At 36.2% G+C, this 22,232-nt stretch overlaps 1 long non-coding RNA gene across 1 annotated transcript in view; it reads right to left on the bottom strand.

Moving 5' to 3' along the window:
- Positions 1-4,936: 4,936 nt before the first annotated feature.
- Positions 4,937-22,232, bottom strand: part of LOC122234955 — a 76,199-nt gene continuing 58,903 nt past the window's right edge. Inside the window, exons 4-5 of the long non-coding RNA XR_006212963.1 lie at positions 16,663-16,795; positions 4,937-4,963 (exon numbers count right to left, since the gene is read on the bottom strand). This is a non-coding gene — a long non-coding RNA (uncharacterized LOC122234955). The remainder of the gene's footprint in view (positions 4,964-16,662; positions 16,796-22,232) is intronic.

Genomic DNA, 22,232 nt, shown 5'->3' with positions numbered 1-22,232 from the left:
CTTTAGCTTGCTCTTCAGAGGAATTCATGAGTTCAGTCTAACCCGTCTTTGTTCCCAAAGGCTCTTAGACTAATTTCCTGCCTATATTAAGTCCTGTCTAAATCTCAAGCATATGATAGAACTGCTTCAATACTCATATCTTCCTTGGTCACAATTGTCACAGATTTATCTCTCTCTTTGAATTATTACTGTACTTATTTTCTTATCATTTTTTTCATTCACTATATACTTCCTCATAGTTTACAAGTAGTTTTTTCTATATAAATATCTGGTCTCACCAATTAAATATTAAAGTTGTTAAGTAAAAAGATCATATATTTTTCTTCTGTAGTAAACAGTATCTATTAAATGCTTCAAAAGTAGTTGTCAGGTAATTCTTTAAGTTCGCTTGGAACCAAAACAAGTTATTTCAGGAATATCACAGGCACAAATGATTAAATCAGGGTCAAATAATGGCATTTGAGGGGGTATATAAATATTTTCCCATTATGCTTTTATTCTTTGAATTAAAGAAGTTTAAAGCCATGAGAGACGATGGTAAATGGACTTGAGCCAACTTGGTTATGAAGAGCTACTTTGTCTCTGCTAGTGACCAACAATGAGGTTTGAGTTGAGTCAGAAATATCTACTCCACCTACAGCCTTGCTATTAGTTATAATGAAATGAGGTCTCAGTCTAAATCCTGCCATAAATACAAACAAAACACACACAAAACAATGCTTAGAAAGCCAAAACAAAACTATTTATGCAACCTGTTCATTGGCTTGAGGAAGTCTTAACTCACTATCCTTTTAAATACTGTTTTCACAAATTGCAAGAAAAATTCACTTGAGGAAGACAGAGCAATATTCTAGAAGCAGACATAACAACATTCCAGAGCCAGGATTGTCACCATTACAGCTGAATCAAACAACCAGAATCCTCCAGAATCCAAGGCTGGACACAGTAATCTTTGGGGATTTAGATTAGGACATCTTTTCCAAGGGTGTAGGCTACAAACCCTCCTTGAGTTCTTTTTGTTCATGCATGTGTGGGAAGTGTCTCCTAAATATTTTAGCCAATACACACACATTGAATATTTACATTTCCATAATAAGGACTCATTTTTAACATTAATCATTCTTGTCAACAATCTGCTATTTTCACCAATAAATGAGCCATTTCTGACATCCAGTATATTAATTACCAAAGTGGCAGTGATTGGTCCAAATACAAGTAGCTAAACAAAGTCACCACTTCTGGAGGATAAACTTCCTGAGATCCAAATCCAGTTCTAGACTTTTCATCCCCAATCAGCACATTCATTGATGATCTCTGGATTAGGCATTCTTGATTAGGTACTAAAAGCATATGCATTACAGGCTAAACCAAATGATATATATGTTCTCTCACATAGTATTCGTTGCCGTATTTAAACATAATTTATAAGGTTTATAGTCAAAACCTTAGGGAACATTTCTGCTAAGGCTTTTTTTTTTTTTTTAACTGGGTTATCCAGAGTCTTGGTTTCAGCTCCTCATTCCCACCTGCTAGGGAGCCACTGTGTCTTTAAAACAATGCTACTTAAAAAAAATATTTAACTTTTCTTACCAGGCTTCCACATAAGATTTCATCTGAAGAATAGAAAGAGTTGTTGTAAAAAAAAATGTTGGAATGAATTAGTCTGTTACTCCTATCCTGCTCTTTCTCGATGATAAAACTGCTACCGAGAGGGTGTAGAGATAAAATTTGAGGTTTACTATGTAGCGGCAGAGATAGGCCCAGAAAAACATTTATAGTAGGAGATATGTTATATAAAAACCCAGAAATTACACTACTATTTATTTATCCAAAGGATACAAAAATGCTGATTCAAAGAGGCACATGCACCCCAATGTTTACAGCAGCACTATCAACAATAGCCAAATTATGGAAAAAGCACACATGTTCATTGAGTGATGAATAGATAAAGAGGATGTGGCATATATCTTACCATTTGCAACAACATGGATGGAAGTAGATTCTATTATACTAAACAAAATAAGTCAGTTAGAGAAAGACAAATACCATATGATTTCAGTCATATGTGGAATTTAGGAAACAAAAGAGATCAACATAGGGGAAGGGAAGTAAAAATAAGATAAAAGCAGAGAGGAAGGCAAACCATAAGAGACCCTTAAATACAGAGAACAAACTGAGGATTGCTGGAAGGCAGGTGGGTGGGTGGATGGGCTAAATGAATGATGGGAATTAAGGAGGGCACTTGTTGGGATGAGCACTGGGTGTCATATGTAAGTGATGAATCACTGGGTTCTACTCCTAAAACCAATACTACACTGTGTGTTAACTAATTTGAATTTAAATAAATGAATTAAAAAAAGATCCTGTGACTTCAATCTGGAAAGAAAGTGGCCTGACGTTACATGTCCATGAGGAATTCAGATGTTATAGGTGTTAAATCAGTTCATTGTATGAATGAAAATTAAAGGCAGTGATTGAACAAAAAATATAAGAACTATGATGGTTAACCCACTGGAGTCTCTATTAGGACATGCTATCTCCCACTTCCCATTGCGTTCTTCCATAAAGCTACAAAGGCTAAGAACAAACTTGACTGCATCTCAGTTATTAATTCCTTGAGTTAGTCCTCCTGCATATTTTGGTATAAGCAAAGCTATTCTGACAATATAAAAATAAAACAAACACAGGTAAAATTATGGAGCTATTTGAATCACTCAAATAACTCATGTATTTCTACATTTCATTTTGAGTTTATCAGAGCTTTACCAAAGTATGTTCCTTTAGGAACATATTTTTAATACAATATAGATTTCATTTTGAGTTTATCACAAGCTTTCTCAAAGTGTGTTCCTTTAGGAACATTTTTTTAAATAGATATTTTAAATAAATACATATTTTTAAATAAATATGTTCCTAAAGGAACATACTTTGAGAAAGCTTGTGATAAACTCAAATGAAATCTAGAAATAAAAAAGTTATTTGAGTGATCTGGAAACCTTGTGGAGGTTCCTCAAAAAGTTAAAAATAGAACTACCCTATGACCCAGCAACAGCACTACTAGGAATTTATCCAAAGGATACAGGAGTGCTGATTCATAGGGGTGCATGTACCCCAATGTTTATAGCAGTACTATCAACAATTGCCAAATTATGGAAAAAGCCCAAATGTCCATTGACTGATAAACGGATAAAGAAGATGTGGTTTATATATACAATGGAATACTACTTGGCAATGAGAAAGAATGAAATCCTGCCATTTGCAACAACATGGATGGAACTGGAGGGTATTATACTAAGTGAAATATGTCATTCAGAGTAAGACAGACATCGTATGTTTTCACTCGTTTGTGGAACTTGAGAAACTTAACAGAAGACCATGGGGGAAGGGAAGGGAAAAAATAGTTTCAAACATAGAGGAATGCAAAACATAAGAGACACTTAAATACAGAGAACAAACTGAGGGTTGATGGGGGGGCAGGGGAGAGGGGAAAATGGGTGATGGGCATTGAGGAGGGCACTTGTTGGGATGAGCACTGAGTGTTGTATGTAAGTGATGAATCACAGGAATCTACCCCTGAAGCCAGGTGCACACTGTATACACTGTATGTTAGTTAACTTGACAATAAATTATATTAAAAATAACAAAAATATAAATAAAAAGTAAATAAAATATTTGCAACCTAAATACAAACAAAAAAATTATGTTCCTAAAAAATTATTGTAATTGACTCCTTTACAAGGATTATAATATTTTTGTATGGCTGTGTGATGTTGGTACATTTTAGCAACCCTTAAATCAGCATATTTTAATGTTGCCAAATTGGATTTTAAAAGAGTACTTAGTGTAGATATTTTTGAGACCCCTAACACATAACTGACTGTATAGTTTTACATTTCCACCTCTGATGAAATGTATGCACAAGGGAGGCAGTGAAAGTAGGAAAGGTCATGGGAATAGTGTGGATCTATCTCATCACCAAATTATATCCATGTCTTAAAAAGCCTTGTTCCAAAGTGGATTGGGTTTCCTCTGAGCTACAAAGAAAGAATAAACAAACAGAAATGCTTTTTTTTCAAAGAGAAGGAAAATAATTGCCAAGCTGGACGCATTTAATTGTAGCAAAATAACACAAATTAATTTACCTCAAGTCAAAAGCATATTTTACTGATTAAAAAAAATAACAAAACCTGGGAAACTGCCCAAAGTTTCCCTCCAAAGAAAGTATTCAACTGAAGTCTAAACTGTGCAAATACGCCCTGTCATTATCACCAGTTGGGAACCATGGACAATTCTTGATGCCAAAGTATGAGAAGCCATGTTAGCATCATACACCACCTATGTTGTTCCAAACTATTGAACAGATTCAAAAAGACCAATTTACAAAAATGTAGTACATACAGTGGTTATTTTTATTGCCATCTATCCCTTTAGATATTTCTCTGAGCTCAAAGCTGCCATGTTTTTTGGATGTAGCCGAAGAGTTAAGGAACAGACAAGTCACAGCTCACCTTGTCAGAGATACATCTTTTGCTTCCCAAATCTTGGTTTACCAAACCATTGTCTCCTAGAAGTACAGTTGATTTGAATGGCTTTACCAACTTAAAAACATTTAATATAATTTCAGGGCCCTCAAAATCTGTTTTAGCTACTACTCTATTCCAGTGGGGGAATATCTTATGTACCACTTTGCCCTCTTCTGTTAAGTTCCATCCCATCATTATGATGGTTAGTCCTTTATAAGAACAAATAAAGATTCTAGCTCTCAATTCCCAGAGGTAAATATATGGGCCATACATCATGAAGCCTGCCTGTAGTTATAAATAAGAACATAAAGTCTACAAAACCCCAAACTCACCTGATTTTACTAAGCTGTCCACATAATTAAGCTCAGATATTATTATTATTAATATTTACTAGGTTAGATAAACTATCCTACCTTTGGCTTCATGTAGTCCTCATTGACCTGGAATGAACAAAAAATAAATAAATTGTTCTGGTGACTTATATAAAAATATGACTTGTTAAATAAACCTTTTAATTTGTCTAAATCTTGATTTTTTTCTTTGTATGTTCTCTTTTGTGAAAAGATAATATAATACGCTTTTAGGACTTGACAGTCTCCATCTTTTACAGAAAAAGACTCTGAAGATTAGAAAGGTTAAATGAACTATCTGAGGTTATACTCTTAATTAGTGGAACATCCAAGGTCAGGATTTAGGTCTGCTGATTCTCAGGCTAAGATACTTTCTATAAATCCAGATACTAAACTATACTTTATATTCCTAATTACTTCAATTTTCTATCTCATAAATACTCTCAAAGACATGACCACATTCAACAACAGTATTACTACACAGAGGGAAAAAAATGTTTTCTTGTATACTAAAGATCTTTTATCCCCACAACCGAAATAATTGTCAAGCTAAAAACATGACCATGGCACAATGGCAGAAGGAAAGATGAGCTAAAACCCGACTGCATCAGATTAGGTCTACAAAAGTGAAGAATGAGGCATATGTGCATTTAATGAATACATTTTTTTTTCTTATCCTCAAGTTCCAAGTTAACACATTCTAATGACTGGAATGTGGGAATCTTGGGAGGGGATGGAATAGTGGAGAGAACGGACAGCTCATTTCCAAATGACATCCTCCTCTTGCGTGCAAATGAGTGACTCCAGTCAATAAAGAATAGCCATCTGCAGTCACTGCTTTGTACAATAAGGTCCCCCACCCCTACAATGGAAATTGCGATGTCTATTTCAAGCATTTCATCCTTCTGTTTTGCTACATTTTCCCTCCTATGTTTATATGATTACTGAATGGATGGCAGGGTCTCTTCCAAGGACACATCCATAACCAGAGACATTCTAAGAGATATTGCTGATTGCATCTTAATCCTTCCTCTTTGGCCTAACAAAGGAAAGGAGACTAGGCAGGGCCCAACTTGCTTTTTAAAGTGTGGTTTCATAAAATTGGCCTTTCCATAACAATGTGAGCTGTTCATTCAGCCTATAAAAATGCCTCCTATTAGACAGCTGTTTTGTTTTTGCTGAGCTTTGGAATTGGGGGCATGGTATTTACACTGTGTCCTATTATAAGCTAAATAGGCTCACACCCTGGAAACAGTTACTGCTTAATGAAAATAATATGCTATAACCAAGATTATATTAACATCTGACAAGAAGACCTCCCTTGTACTAAAATGTGTCTGTTCTAATAAAAGTATATGCAGATTTAAAGCTATTTCTCTGGTTTTACTCATGGGAAGTATGTATAACATGACTTTTCTTTATATGTTTTATCTGAATTCAAAAGGAAAGCTTCTGATGATCTTTGAAAATGTTTCCTAGTTTGGTAAGATGCACAGTCCTGAGACTTTAGTAGCAGACAGACCCAAGAGGATCTGAGCTGTGCCATTAAGTTGCTATATCACCTTGTAAAAACCGCTTAACTTCCATAAGGTTCGATTTTCTCATTTTATAAGTGGAATAAATATACATAGCACATGGTATCCTCATGGAATTCCAAGACAATATCAAGTACCTCGTTCTATACTAGAAAAAGAGCAGGTATTCACTCAACATGGAATCATGGTTATCAGCATAGGCTTGGGAGTTAGTCTGAGTTCATACCTTTGCTCCAGCACTTTTGTGGCTATGTCTTTGCTCTTGTAAATTTGGCATAATAATAATAGCCATTGGAATGATTTATTTAGAAAGATGAAATAAGATAATATACATATGGCACTTAGCATAAAGTCTGATAGAAAATAAACATTCCATTCCTTAATTCAACAGGTATTTTCCAAGCACCAGATTTTTTTTGTAGAGCTGAAGAGTCAACCATGAGACAAATGGTCAAAAAACACAGCCTCGTGAGCTAAATTTTCCAGAAAGAAAATACAACAAACAAAATAAATAAGATCACTCTTATTTTTTTTAACGTGAAAAAAATGCCAAGGAGATTTACAAAGAGCCGGGAGATGAGAACAGGGTTGAAATTTTAGGAAGTTAGGAAGCACTCACTAAAAAGATATAATCTGAGTAAAGACCTAAATGTTAACAGTTATTACTGTTACTATTATTTTTTCCTATCTTTCTTACTCAGTAATCTCTGATAGAATTGAATCAGAAATTAAACGAGAAAAAGGAAACCATTCAAGGTGGAAGGCATTTAATTTAGAAAATTAGGTGCTTACAAAAGCATTGAAAGATATGAAGAAGTGAAATTTAGGTGAAACTACTGTTTTCCTTCAAGAAATTAGGATATTGAAATTGCTGGAGGCCACTGCCAATGATCTCATCTACCTGTGGCATTAAAATGGTAATTCTTAGGGGTTCTCATTAAAGCCACTGGTTAAACCTCATATTTGTCTATTACCAAAGCTGATGCACCTGCCTGTCTCTGGGGAAGGACTTACATTAATTTCTATTTATATTCTGCCTTCAAAATCTCACATAAATGCATCTCATTAAAGGATTTAAACCAGAATACTGATGGTAATGGATTCTGGGAAATGAAATTCCTAGATTTCTAGCTTGTGATAACAAAGGACGGCATACAATGGGGTCTGGGTAAGTATCTATCAAAAAGTAAGAAAAGGGAAGCCTGGATGGCTCAGTTGGTTAAGCATGTAACTCTTGATTTTGGTTCAGGTCACTGATCTCGAGTTCGTGAGTTCAAGCCCTGCATCGGGCAGTGTGGAGTCTGCTTGGGATTCTCTCTCTCCCTTTCTCTCTGCCCCTTCCTACTCTCACTGTCTTGCTCTCTCAAAATAAATAAATAAACTTAAAAAAATAAAAGAAAAAAAAGATGGAGAAGCAAGGCTATTTACTATATATCAGGTGTGCTACATTCTTTATATATTCATTTACTCCCCTGCAAAACTGTTATTAGTGGTATGTTATCCCCCCCATCTCAGAGATAAAGAAACTTGAGCTTGGATCAATTCAGTATTTTCTCCGAAGTCACACACCAATTAAATTGCAGAGCTGTGATTTATTCCTCCTAAGATTCCAGAACCTTCCTTCTTAACCACTCTGCTCTTATTTACCTGTTTTTCTCCCTGGAGAAAAGGATAGAGAGTGAGGCTAATTATGTAATGATCTAGAGAATATCATAACTGGCTTTATTTGTAACTGACCTTGTCAGAAAGGAGTGATGGAAATGGTAATTTAAAAGGGACAAGAGGTAGTTCTGAGGCAGAATTCCGTAAATATTGCTCAGGAGAAGAATGAAGAGATGCGCCAGAACATCTCGTAGGTCTATTTCCACAAATATTCTCAACCATTCTATTTTCAGGCAAGACCTCTTGTCCAGAGTAAGGTCTGCAGAGAATTAGAGTAGAAGTTCTAGAAGGACTCTTAGAAAGCAATTTACCCCAGAGAGGGAAATGAGACCACCAAGACCATCAACATTGAGAGATTTGTTCAAATTGACACACAGGCAGACTTGGAGTAAAAAACTTTCTCTTCTAGACCATGTTTTAGTCTGTTGTTTTAATTATTTAATATCTATGATTTCTTGTGGGTCTGGTGGTTAAAACAGTTAAGTAGAAATCTTGTTTGCTATTCTTGGCTCATCTGCAAACTTGCTGGCAGCTATGTCATGTCTCATTCACTTCATCCAAGGTTTCCAGAAACTCCATGTTACCATATGTGGAATAGGAGTCTCATTAATCTTCATTCAAAGTATTAAAAGGATTGGACTGTGAGTTAATTTGTATAAAGTACTTTGAGATTTTTGGATAAAACCCATTGTATAAGTAAAGAAGGGGGACTATGTACCCTTTCTGAATCATCAACCAACATTTTGAAGAATGACAGATTCTAAATTCTATAAGGAATGCAAATGTTCCTCTTTGAAAACTTACAGCCAATTTTGGAACGATTTCAATATCCATGAAATTTCAAAAGTAATCATAAAGTGAGCTTGCCTCCAAAATCTTCCTGTGTAAAAGTAGAAGCATTTTTAAATTACTTCTGGGATATTTCTATCCTGAGGAAACAGCTGGCCATACTCTCCATTTAACTACACATTCCCACGCCATCTTTTGAAACTAAATACTTAAATTTACTTCAACCATATTGTATTAATATTTATTAGTCAAAGAAGAAGAACAAATAACCACTGATTATTTTTTATTCTTTAAGAAGCGCTATGTTCTTTATGATTTATACGTGGGACTCAATTTGTGTGTTTTGTTTTGTTTATCAATCTTTGTCCATCAAATATATTTATTCTGTCAGAGTAAACTCCATGTTATTCACTGTACTTTAGAATTAACTATTTTATTTCAGTTAGAGGATACCACTTATCTCATCCCCAGTAGAAAGAAATAACTATTTATTCTCCTTTCTCTCCTATTCACAGGCCCAGAAACAAATTATTTTATACAATGTGAAATTTATCAAATGCCCATACTGAGAAGCACAGTAAAATTCTTAATTAACTAATCTGTTCCCCTCACCAGGCTGTATCATCAGAAATATCCAAAGAATTAAAATGACCTAACCTTTTTTGAGAGAGAGAGAGAGCGTGAGCGGGGAAGAGGGGCAGTGGGAGAGAGGGGTAGAGGGAGAGAGAGAAGGAGGGGGGGGAGAGAGAGAGAGAGAGAGAGAGAGAGAGAGAGAGAGAGAGACAGAGAGAGAGAGAGAATCCCAAATAGGCTCCACGCTCAGTGCAGAGCCCAGTGAAGAGCTTGATCCCACAACTCTGGGGTCATGACCTGAGCTGAAATCAAGAGTTGGATGCTCAACTGACAGAGTCACCCAGGTGCCCCCCAAATGACCTAATTTTTAAAAATAGTAACTGAAAAGAAGACAAGGATACCTTTGTTGTCAAGCACAAATGGCATTTGCCACCTTCTTTCCAAACAACTTATTTAGCTTATCATAATTAAATCTGTCCAAAAAAACACCTGTGAATCAACTGATGGAGATTCTATAGTGTATTGGGCTATTTGGTTCTCAACATCCTGCCATCCGGGTCCTATTTCCACCGTACCACTCAAACTGAGTTTGACAAAACTATCAACAGCCTCTTGAACACTAATGTCTTCTCGAAATGAACTTTTTCCTTGGAGTTTCTCTGGATTTTTGCCTAGGCCTTCAATTTATATATTCTCCTTGGGTGATTCCATATATTCCTTTTATATATTCCATGACTTCAGTCATGTTTATGTTTTGAACCATATGTTGATAGTCCAGATATCTGTGCTGAGTATCAGACCTTTATACTCAATTTCATATTAGGCATCTCCATTTGGATATCTGATCAAACTCTCAATACCTAACATTCCCAAAATTGAACTCATATTCCTACCCCCCACAAGCTGTATTTTCATCTGTTTTCTGAATTTCAATGAGTGCCATCCATCAATCTTTCAGTTTCTTAAGCTATAACCCTCAGAGTCTTTATGAATGTCTTTTTCTCCTTTCCTCAACACCTACAATCAATTACCAAGTCCTCATGATTCTACTTTTAATCCTTTTTAAATAATCCATGATATATACTACCTCTGTTGTTTAGACCACAATCATCTCTTTTTTGGATTATTACAAAGGAATTCCAAGCGGACTTTCTGTGTTCAATTTTATCTTTCTCCAACTCATTTTTTATGCTGGACTAAAATTACATTATGGACATATTATTTTCTTCCCTCTCTCTTATATTCCTAGCATCTAGCTCTTTGCCAAGGCATATAATAGGAATTCATTAGTGTGTGATCGAAAATAGAAAGGAAGGGAGAAAGAAAGGAAAAGAAGAAAAAAATGACAATTAGAACTCATGTTATTTTGTTTCTGTTTTTGTTTTAAAGACAAGCTATGTTCTTTCATCTTTAAAGTCCCCCCAAAAGAAAACAATTATTTCTGAAATGAGTAGGTATGAAGCAGAGCAAAGCTAAACTATGTATGAGACACCCAACAGTAGGGAGGGAAACAGGAAGGCGGGATTGCAAAGAAAGGGAAAATAAATTTTCCATTCCACCTCACTTGGCCTTTCTCTATGCCAACAGATACCATTACCCTGAGTGGTACTGAACACTTCCAGCCCGAACAGAAAATCATTTTCAGTGTTGCCTATGTCATAGGAAAAAGAGTGACTGTTACTCCAAAAAACATTACAAGAATGAAAAAAAAAAACCCAAACCCCACAACGAAACCATTAACTAAACCAGTAATTCCTACTGATATAAAACTGATGCTCTGAACCTTTTATTTCTTGACCTTTAAAATTTAGCTGGTCTAAATTGTGGCATTTCAGTGGCAAGGAAGGTGCCCAGTTCTAGGTTTTCACACTCAAATAAGCCAGGGAAACCTTCAAAGAAATTGTGATGAAGTTGGTGAACTGAGTGAGTTCACCTGACTAAGTGAATAGAAAACCTATCATCACCTCCACGGAGGGTTGGCTGAACAGGGCTTGCAGAGTAACACTTCAGGTTGCAGTGTTGAGTTCCCATGAATGGAGAAACATCATTTGCTATTTTTTTTTCAAACATGGCAAGCACGAAGGAAGGAAGGAAGGAAGGAAGGAAGGAAGGAAGGAAGGAAGGAGAGAGGGAGGGAGGGAGGAAGGGAGGAAGGAAGGAAGGGAGGAAGGAAGGAAGGAAGGAAGGAAGGAAGGGAGAGAGGGAGGGAGGGAGGGAGGGAGGGAGGAAGGAAGGAAGGAAGGAAGGAGGGAAGGAAGAAGGGGAGGGAGGGAGGGAGGGAGGGAGGGAGGGAGAGAGGGAGGGAGGGAGGGAGGGAGGGAGGAAGGAAGGGAGGGAGGGAGGGAGGGAGGGAGGGAGGAAGGAAGGAAGGAAGGAAGGAAGGAAGGAAGGAAGGAAGGAAGGAAGAAATCTTCCTTGAGATTTGATTGCAAAGCAATGTCCATTGTCTTTTAGTGTCTTACTTTTCCTGCTGCAGTTCTTGTCCCAGGGCAGGAGGACCAGATGTGCAGTGATTCACAAGCAATGTGAGGTGACAGTTCCTCCTTGTCTGGAAATACTAAACACATTTCAAAGACGCATTTTCAATTGTGCCAAACCCATTTGAAACCACCCTTTTAAAAAATGACATCTTTTCTTCTTGTTAAAAATGTTTTCCCCTTAGACTCAATGTACCTCAAACTGAGCTCTCTGGGTATTTGAAACTGAAAGCATTTTTTTAAAAGCAATTTTGTAATTAATGAGAGAAAAGAACAATTTCAATTCTGGGAAAGTCAACCCAACTTACTCCAATATTTTATAGCCTGTTACGTCCATAATTTTCTCTTTTGTGTCTCTCCACATATATTTTAGGATGTTTTTACAGATGAGCACTAAGTATCCTTTTTAAAAAATTGCTTTAATTTTCCTGATTATATGCTCTATGCAGAATATTAAAAAAATACTCAAATAGAAATGACTCATTATCCCATTAGTTAGAAATAACTTCATTCTTAGATATTTTCTTCACATGTTTTAATATAGCTAAAGTCATAAAGCTCACCCTCGTTGTTGCACCCTGAGTAATTTAAATACCATGGAAATAGTTTCAAAAACATTTTTTTATTACTAAGTTATGTGGATTTTTAGGTATTTTTCATTTTTTTCAGTATTATAAATTTTACAATCACATATTTCTGTACATTTCTCATGCACAGCATCACAGATAAGAAATTACTGTATCAAAAAATATATATTACATATATATTTTGAGGCATTTGATTCCTATTTTGAAATAGCCTTTTAAAAGACGGTAGAAAAGTTTACTTTCTCATGTGCAATATTTAAGGACAATCTCTCTCACTACAATTTTAAGAGCATTGGGCATTATTTGTTTTAGCTTTCAAATCTGATGAACAAAATGGAATATCCTTATTCTTCTACTCGGCATTTTTGATGACCAGGATTGTTGAAATTTTATAGTCATATTTCTCAATGTCCACCAACTTGCATATGCTCACGGGTGTGTCCCTTATATGGTAATTTTATTTATCTTTCTGGGTCTGTCCCTAGGGTTTATATTTCTATGAATGTAATCATGATGTCTGATTTGGTTGAGAACTCCACCCTGGGTTTGAACTTAGGCTCAGCTGTTCTAGAAAAATGTTTGACCAAGATTTCCCAATACCACTCAGTAGAACCAGATCTACTTAGGCTTCTCTGATCTCAGATATGAGTAGCATTAATTCTGAATATGTTCTAAAAATCTATCCTTGTGTTATATGAAACCATTGAAGGGGGAAGCCTGAGTTTATTAAGTAATTATTCCCCAAGGAGATGGCAGCCAATGCCGAGAGAGAGGATGAGATCACTCTTATTTATTATCTGGCCTTTTGGATCAGCTCACTCTGTTCCTTTAAGGGGCAACAGAATAATGAACTGGAGCATCCTGAAAGACTTCAGTTTATAACCATATGTCCTCGTGTTTATTACTAAGTATGAGATCAGAAGGCCATATGGACTGACTTGGGGATGATATTTTAAGAAATTATGAAAATGATTCATAGGAAGTGCAATGGATAAACACAAAGACATGAAAACTGGGGTCATTAATAATTTGATAATGTTTTGGACACAGCTATAGTTGACAGTACACACTGAGGTACACAGAAGAAGCAGAAAGTGTTTGAAAATAGCAAAAGACATGGTTTTGGCAAAGAAACAAATGCCAACCGCAAAAACCCCCCAGCTTTCCACAGATTCCCCCAAAGAACCAGTTGTCCTCGTTCAATACCACAGGGCTAGAAAGAGTAATTATTAGCATTGCCACCTCTTGCCAGTGCTATTCTAACACCTCTACCATACACTTGTAACACCTCATAATCCAGCTTTGGCAAATGTCTAGCCCTTTTCCAGCTGCAGGAACCCTGACGGACCCTTCCCTTCTCGAAAAGATTTTCACATTCCACCTCCACCACCACAGGAGCAAGAGATTAAAACACAACAGCCACTCTTTCCAACAACACTTTTGAGCTCTGTATTCTGGACTGTTCTCCGACCTCCACCCTGACCCACCAAACCATTCTCAATGGTAAATTGATAGTAAATGGTAAGTGCCCATCATTTATTTCTATTATATAAGTATATTAGTTTCCATGAATTAGCATATACAATGCACTATGCAATATGATAAGCATTTCTCAGAAAGTATAAATATATTCTCACAACCCATAAATTAGATTCTATTATTATAACTATGATTACTAGCTATCATTTATTTACATACCTGCTTTGTTCTAGGAACTGAGATGAATGTGTTCTAATAATAATACTTATAAACTTCTCAATAACTCTACATGATAGATATTAAAGCCATTTCATAAATAATGAAACTGAGCTTCAAAGATGTTAATTAAATTGTATGTGAAGCACTTACTACAATGGTTGACATCAAGAAAATGCCCAGTAACAGCACCCATTCTACCATTATATATTTTATTATTAATATTAATTTTGACGCCACGGGACATGGTCCTTCCTTTGGAAGGCATACCATAGACAAAAAAAGTTAGTACCTTTGTGATCATCTTATTAATAATGCTAATAATATTAAATAATATCAATAAATGATAGTAATAATACCAATATTATTACTATGTGTATGCAAAATATGAGATAGTACATTAATAATATATACTATATTAATACTACATGGTATAATGAAAATACTACTACTGTTAAAATATTATAAAATGATACCAATACTCTTAAACAAACAGCTTAGCTTTATTGAGTACCTACAGTGTGCCGAACAGTGAACTACAACCTTATTGGGATGTACCTCACTTTAATCTTAAACAATTCTGTGCAATAAATTCTTGTGTTGCTTCCTGACTTTCAGATGAAGAAATCAAGGGTAAGGGAGATGAATTAACTTGTCCAAAGTTGCACAGCTTGTACAATAAGGGCCAGAATCTGAATTTAGACCACCTGACTTAAAAGCTCTAGTTCTTAATCGTTGCACATTTGAGAATTAAAAGCAACTTATAAATCACTTTGTCTTTAACTCCTTATCTTACATATGAAAAATGAAGGGAAAAAAGTGCCCATGATCACACAGCACTTACTGGCCTAGCCGAAACTTGGTAGTAATAGCCTTATTGTTCGCTTACTATGTACGCCACTGTGCAAACATTATCTTATTTAAAGCCCCAATATCCACGTAAATTAGGTACCAATGTAATCCCCTATTTCCCTTAAAGGAAACTGAAACTCAGAGAGGTTAAGCTACTTGTTCAAGTCGAAGGCCACAAGAGAAACTGGGCTCTGGACACAGGCAGCTGGGCTTCTGAATTTTTGTCCTTAACCACTATTAACTTCCTGAGTCAGTCATCTCTCAATCCAACATCCTTTCCAGGTCACCATGATGGTTTCTATTTCTTCCCCAAGACCAGTAGTGTTCTGGAGTTCTTTCAGACCAACTTTCAAGAGACAGTTGCTAAATTTTCAGGATTTTTGTGAGCTGATGGTCAAACACAGTCATCACTAAAAATTGAATTTTATAAGCTTCCAGTCAAATGAATTATACTAAAAATAAAGGCTATCCTTTTGTACCTTGATGATCCATTTTATTTATAATACTATTAATATTAATGGTAAGAATATTAATAAGATTAATAAATACTGATAATACCAAAAATACTACTACTGTTAATACGATATACTTTATTTTACTATATTATATAACTACACTTCCAACTCCTAACTGCTTTACTACATTTGACTATTACCTAGGCTCTTCACATTATATGTCTATTCTGTCTGCATGTGGGAGTACTATATAATGGTATGCTAGCACACATCTTTTCACAACTCTGCCTTTAGCGATTTCACGTAGGTAGCTGAAAACTGGCCACGGTAGGGCTGTTTACACCGCAGAAATGGGCAAATGCTTCAAACAGGTGTATTTATTTCCCCCACATAGTCCGTTGTTAAACATTTCCCAGTAGCGCTGCCAAAGGTCATGAGTATTCAAAGAGAAGTCACAAAGTATGTTTCCTAAATCATTTAGGTTACATGAGGAGCCCTCAAATTTGCTACACTCATTCAAAAGCTATAATGTGGATTGTCTTGGTGGCACTACTGATATCACATGAGTACAAACGAAAAGTCTCTGGGGAACTTTAGTGGCTGTTCAAGCTAAGAGGCTTATACGTATCTCCGTGAAATAAGTCTCTCTACCTCTATATCGCATCCTGTAAGTAACTGAGTATGAGACAAAGGGTGGAAGGAAGATAATATTCTAAATTTATATAACATACTACATTGTGGACCATCTGACCAACCTTCAGTTTCCAGTGGTAGACCCTACCCTGAAGAGGAACAAAACAGTGAAAGAGGACGCTAAGCTCACAGGCCAGAGGAAAAATCCAGTTAAATGTGAGAGAGGTGCACAGCCTAAGAGGCGCGAACCAGTCCATGTGATCTCAGACTACCTGGCTTAGTAGTGTGATGCTTGGTAATTCTGCCTTGTGGGTCACTGGTTGAACCTGGCTTCCGCTGTGAGTAGTTGAAAGCTGCTGGCAGCAGCAGGTGATTTAATACTCGGAATGAAACGAAGCAGTCAGCTCCGCTCAGGTCTGCACGGACTCCTGTTTCTTTCCACAGCAGTTGGCAGTCATTAGCACCCTTTTTGACAGTCTCTGCAGAAAGGCCAAGATCATAGTACTCCCAGAGACTAAAATCACATCTCACCTTGGTGGTCCCTCCAGCTCAGAGCTATAGAGGTGAGAAATCTTGTTCTGCCATTTGGTCTCATTAGAGATCTTTCATTCCCGGCAATATGCTTCTTTCTCAAGGAGCTTGGAGTCAAGAGTTCAAAGGGGCACTAGAAGGAAACAAAACATATTTGTAAAGCCTCTTTGCTCTGTCATTTTTCTTTCGCAACATTTCTAAGGACATGGTCTTAAATCAAATTCTTTGGGGGACATTTTCAGTAGAGGAAAATTTTGAACAGCTGAATTTTGTTCGAATTTGTCAGATTTATTTTGAAATCGTTAAGTTGGAAAGACAATAAATTATGGTGTGGAATTTTGGGAGACCTCATCATGGTAGAAAAGTATAGCTGAGCAGAGTGACCTCTCCCAACTATTTTAAATATGTAGATCTCTGGAGAAAAGACCAGGTGGTGACACAGAATCAGAGACTGAGAACTGCAAAGGACAATAGTGCAAGGGGGTGAGAGGCTTGCACCTTAGTCTGCACTCTGTCATTTACAAGCATTGTGAACTTCAGAAAAATATGCGTGTTGAGCTAGATGGACTTCCATCTCTAATATCCTATGGTGCAGATTTTTTAAGCAGATAAAATACATTTCTATACAAATTTTACCAGTGAAATATCTACATGTGTTAATATATGTAAAGCACTTGGCACAAGGTCTGGAATAAAACAAGCGCTATGTACAAAGATCCTTCTTTGTAGGGGCACCTGTTTGGCTTAGTCGGTTAAGCATCTGACTATTGATTTCGGCTCAGGTCATGATCTCATGGTTCGGGAGTTTGAGCCTGGTTTCGGGCTCTGCAGTGACAGAGTACAGCCTGCTTGGGATTCTCTCTCTCCCTTTCTCTCTGCCCCTCTCTGCTTTCTCTCTCTCTCTGTCTCTCAAAAATAAATAAAAATAAGCATCTTAAAAAAGATGCTTCTTTGTAAAATCATTCTTTGTATGAAAAGAAAATTGGGTAGATGCTGCCTTTTTTTTCTTCTTAGAAAGTAACGGTGCATATTTGCTTATTAAAGACTCGGAGCATTCTTGAGGAAATAAATCTGTTCATTTGGCATAATTTAGCATTCTCAAACTTATTTGGTGATAAAACCTCATTAGTCCATAGTATCTACATAGCCCTCCAACTGAACTACACAGACCCTCTTTTCCAACTCTATAGGAATTAAGTCTTGCTCTCAGCCCCCGCCTCAGGCAAACACTAGGTGCTAGACCCTGTGCTAAGATATTTACAGTAACTATCCCATTTAATCCTTAAAACTCTGGAAGTCGGTGATTTCACGACATCTTCGCCAATGAGCAAGGGGAAGCTCATAGATGTTTTAGTAACTCATATAAAGTTACATAACCAGGATTGAACTGTCAGTTTTTAGGACCTCTAAGACAGTCTGAGTGACGATAAGAAAATGAGAGAATGAGTAAATGCTTCCTGACTTGGGCTGGAGTGAGGGCTGAGCTTGGACATGGTGTCCACTGAGAGGAACTTTGAACCTCCTGAATGATCTCAGAAGGTGGAGCTAAGGAATTGAGACAAGGGAGGGGAAGCCAGGCTACAGAATCCCTGTGTCACAGTCAGAACCAGTTAGGGAGGGCATATATATGAGCAGGAACTGGACATACCACCACTTTCCTACATCCCTTCCTGTCTTCACATATGTGTTCTATGCATGTTTGCCCAAAGTAGAAGTATCAATTCCAGTAGGTGTTAACCAAAAGGCACTATAATATATTTAGCTAATGAGACACGTGATATAATCAGAATACCACCCATATCAGCAAAGTCTGGGCCCTGTGTGGTCTTAACCAATTAGGTCTTGCTGATATGGACTTCTTAGCACAGGTGTTGATAAGCTCTGCCTATGACCCCTGGTTTGCCTCCAAAGCATAGAAACTTCTGTGACAGTAATATGGGGTGACTGGGGGGACCTCAGCCCTGAAGTCACTGACAACTTCCAATTTCTTAGCTGGAGTCAGATTCACAGTTTTAAAAGAATTTGGAGGCTGTTTATAAATACCAAAGGCCACTTATTCATGGTGAATCCGATCACATAATATAATGAACTTTCCAGTTGTTAACAAAGGAGGAAGTGGTAAGTTTAATTGCTGGATTTCATTTAGCAGATAAAGTTGGAGACTTCCAAATAATCCTCAGGTATAACCATTAGTTACTGTGTAAGAAAATAAACCCAGTTTCTCAAGATATTATGATTGTTCAAGAGTAATTAGAAAAATATACTGCTTTCCAGATATATTGTCAATTACTTTTAAATTTTATAACAATTTTCTTCAGGGGAAGAAAGCCATTTGTGGGCTTTATCTGGCTCATCAGCTAATAGATAGCAACTTTTACTATATTTGATTTTCTTTATTTGTGTGCGTGAAGTTTAGTCACCCAGAAAGAATCTTTTGTGGTCATTATACGGTCTTAAGAGAACTCAACAAGTATTTTTAATGATGAAATTGTAAATCCTGGTAACTTGTGGGATAAAGACGTGAGCAGAACCAGTCAAGGAACACCACCTGAAGTTTTATTTATAAAACTTATTTATGTCTAGGCACATTACATGTTACACTTGGCCAATGTATTTAACATTTTATATACTTCATCTGTACATTGGGAATCTTGGTTTATAGGATACATGAGCATATTTTGATATAAAATTATATGCTATTTGAGATTTGTACACAGATTGAAAGAAAAATGGTGTGGATTGTATGCTATGGGAGACATTTGGGTAAATTACTTCATGCTGAGAGTTTCCTCACCAAATACAGATTTGGCAAAGTATAAAATGTACAAGGGTCAATGGGGATTTAACTCTTATTTCTAGTTCTTTACCTTTTTGAATATAGCAAGAATACTTTTTTCTTCTAATTTTAAGCATTTGAATTTTTTAGTTATGTAAGTAATACACGAATGAGGGCATCTAAAGCATCTAAAGTAAAATTATTAGTCTCCACAGAAATAAGCCCACATCCCTGAAAGCCATTACTAAGAATTTTGTTTCATCCCATAGGGTTTTGTTTGTTTTGTTTTTCGTTTTTTCGCTTTGCTTATTCAAATATATATATGTACTTATGTAGGGATTGTTGCTTTGTTTTTCTTACAAATAAAGAATGGCATTAAATATTTTCTTATATTTTCCTATATTCATTTTACCTGACACCCTTCCTACTTTCGTATGCACTGACTTCTATATACATTTGGTCTACTACATTCTTTTTGACAGGTGCAATGGTATTCCATAATTTGGATCATCTGAATTTATTCCATAACTTGTTTCTATTCCATAATTTGGAAGCACTAAATTATCTGACCATTTTCCTATTTATAGACATTCATGTTGTTTCCAACTCCTTAAAATCAAAAACATGCCGCAATTACTTTTAGAATTCGATAAGCTGATTCTGAAGCCCATGTGTTACAAAAATATTTAAGAATTGTCTGAAAGTCTTAAAATTTAGCGGGTAAGTTTTGGATTTGCCAGCAATTACTATTAAGTTAATCACTTGGAAGAAAATAAATAAGGCTCCGGCTGTGTGCCCCTAGACAAATATAAATTTCACACAAAACTTTCAATGATTAAATAAATGTGTTAAAAGAAAAAATAAGGTGGGAATGTATAACTCTGAAGGGAAGGGAAGCTTGGTAAGGGATATGGAAACAAAAAGATATAAAGGAAAAATAAAACACCAGGTGAAGTCATAAAGCAATAAAACAACAACAACAAAAGCCTTTGAATAGGATCAGGCAACTTAATCAAATTAAAAGAACAATTACAGACTGGAAGAAAATATTTGCTGCGCACAAAAGTGATTAATCTTCTTAAGATATAAGTAGTTCTTCAAATTAGTAAGAACAATGGATAGCACAAGGAGAAATGATATTCAGGGAAATGAAAATAAAAACAATGAAATAAAACTTTTTGCCCTTCAGATTGGCAAAAATGTAAGATCATGTTAATGCCCAGTGCTCATGAGATTATAAGGAAAACAGTACTCTCATATATTATTTCTCAAAAGCAGTGAAGAGTCTGGAAATTTCTGTAAATTTTGGGAAATAAATCTGGCTATATTATTGTAAACTGTAAGTGTGCATATCATTTGTTCTAACACCCCATTTCTGGGAAATTATTTTTCAGAAAATACAAGTGTATAATGATTCTTCTCAAACAGGAATTTGGTTTATTGTTTCCTGGACAAAATAAACAAGCATTCAAATAAACTAGGGTTCCTGCGCATAACTAAGAGTTCCTTTTGATGTTCCAGTTTCTCTGTACCACAAAACTATAGGAGAAAAAAATGTCAACAAAATGAGCTTTTGCTCTCCTTACTCAATAGAAATGCTGGTAAGAAAGAGGGGGAAAGCTAAGCAAAGACAAATGGTAACGTGAGGGACTTGAGCAGGAAGCTAAGGCTTTGCAATGCAGCAAGGATCACTGACTGAAGTGAGTTGTGAACAAATGAGTAGAATAATCCTGTGTCCACTAGTTTGCAACTGCATGGAGAACAGAGAGGTGTACTCATTAGGCAAGGTGCTAACAAAATATTACAATGGGTTAGTTGGAAAAGCAGTCACAGTGCAAATATAAGCAAATCTCAGAGTCAACTCCTAAGCAGTTTAATTTCTTAGTTAACTCCTTGAGAGATACAACAGAAGTCAATCCAATTTTTGGCCCTACTATGTACAACCAGAAAAATAAAGTCACAATGGTCAACCACATAGCCTTTCAGGGATTCCATGTATTAATTCAATCTGTACTGGGTTACAGGGAAAGGATAACTAACCACACACACACACACACACACACACGTACACACTTCAAGAAACCAAAATACCTAATGATTATTGAACAAAGAAATAGCACTATATGTATTGTAGCATTTGTCTGAATGAGGTTGATCAAATACGAGCAACTACTATTTTTTCATGCATTTTGTTAGACATTAAGACAAAAAGATGAAGAGAGATACAGCACATTTTATCACAAGAGAATTAATGCCTTTTATCATAAGAGAATTGTAACAAATAGGTTCTTATATGTACAACTGCCGATGTCTTACAAAGGAGAAATGAGAAGCTGGGATTCAGAATGGTAAGAGAAGGTCTAAAAGTAAATCTGCCCCCTTATCCTTATTATATTATCCCTAATATGTCTGATTCAGCACTTCTTCAGACTAGATTCTCCTTAGAGATATGAGACATTGCCCCTTTGTCAAGAGATCCACTTTCTACACTTTTCTTCAGTCTTTTACTTGTTTTACTGGCCACAAGTAATGGGAACAAAACGTCTGTTCTTTGCTAAGTGTTTACTGGAGGCCAGGGACTGTGCCAAGCATTTTACAGAAGTGAATTCCTCTAGTTTTCACCACTGTGAGGTTTATATTTTCCATATTTTATAGAGTAAGAAAACTCAGAGGTTCAAAGTTATTCATAGCCTGGGAAGGATCTTACCATTATCACACGGCAGAGATGGTCCTCAGACCCACGTGTGGTGAACTGCAAAGCCTATGATGTGCTTAAGTAGGTTGTTAGTCTACT

Source organism: Panthera tigris, chromosome F2, assembly GCF_018350195.1.
Source record: "Panthera tigris isolate Pti1 chromosome F2, P.tigris_Pti1_mat1.1, whole genome shotgun sequence".
Taxonomy (NCBI): Eukaryota; Metazoa; Chordata; class Mammalia; order Carnivora; family Felidae; genus Panthera; species Panthera tigris.
Note: the sequence above shows the minus strand (reverse complement) of the source record. Positions and strands in the feature narration are given on the sequence as shown.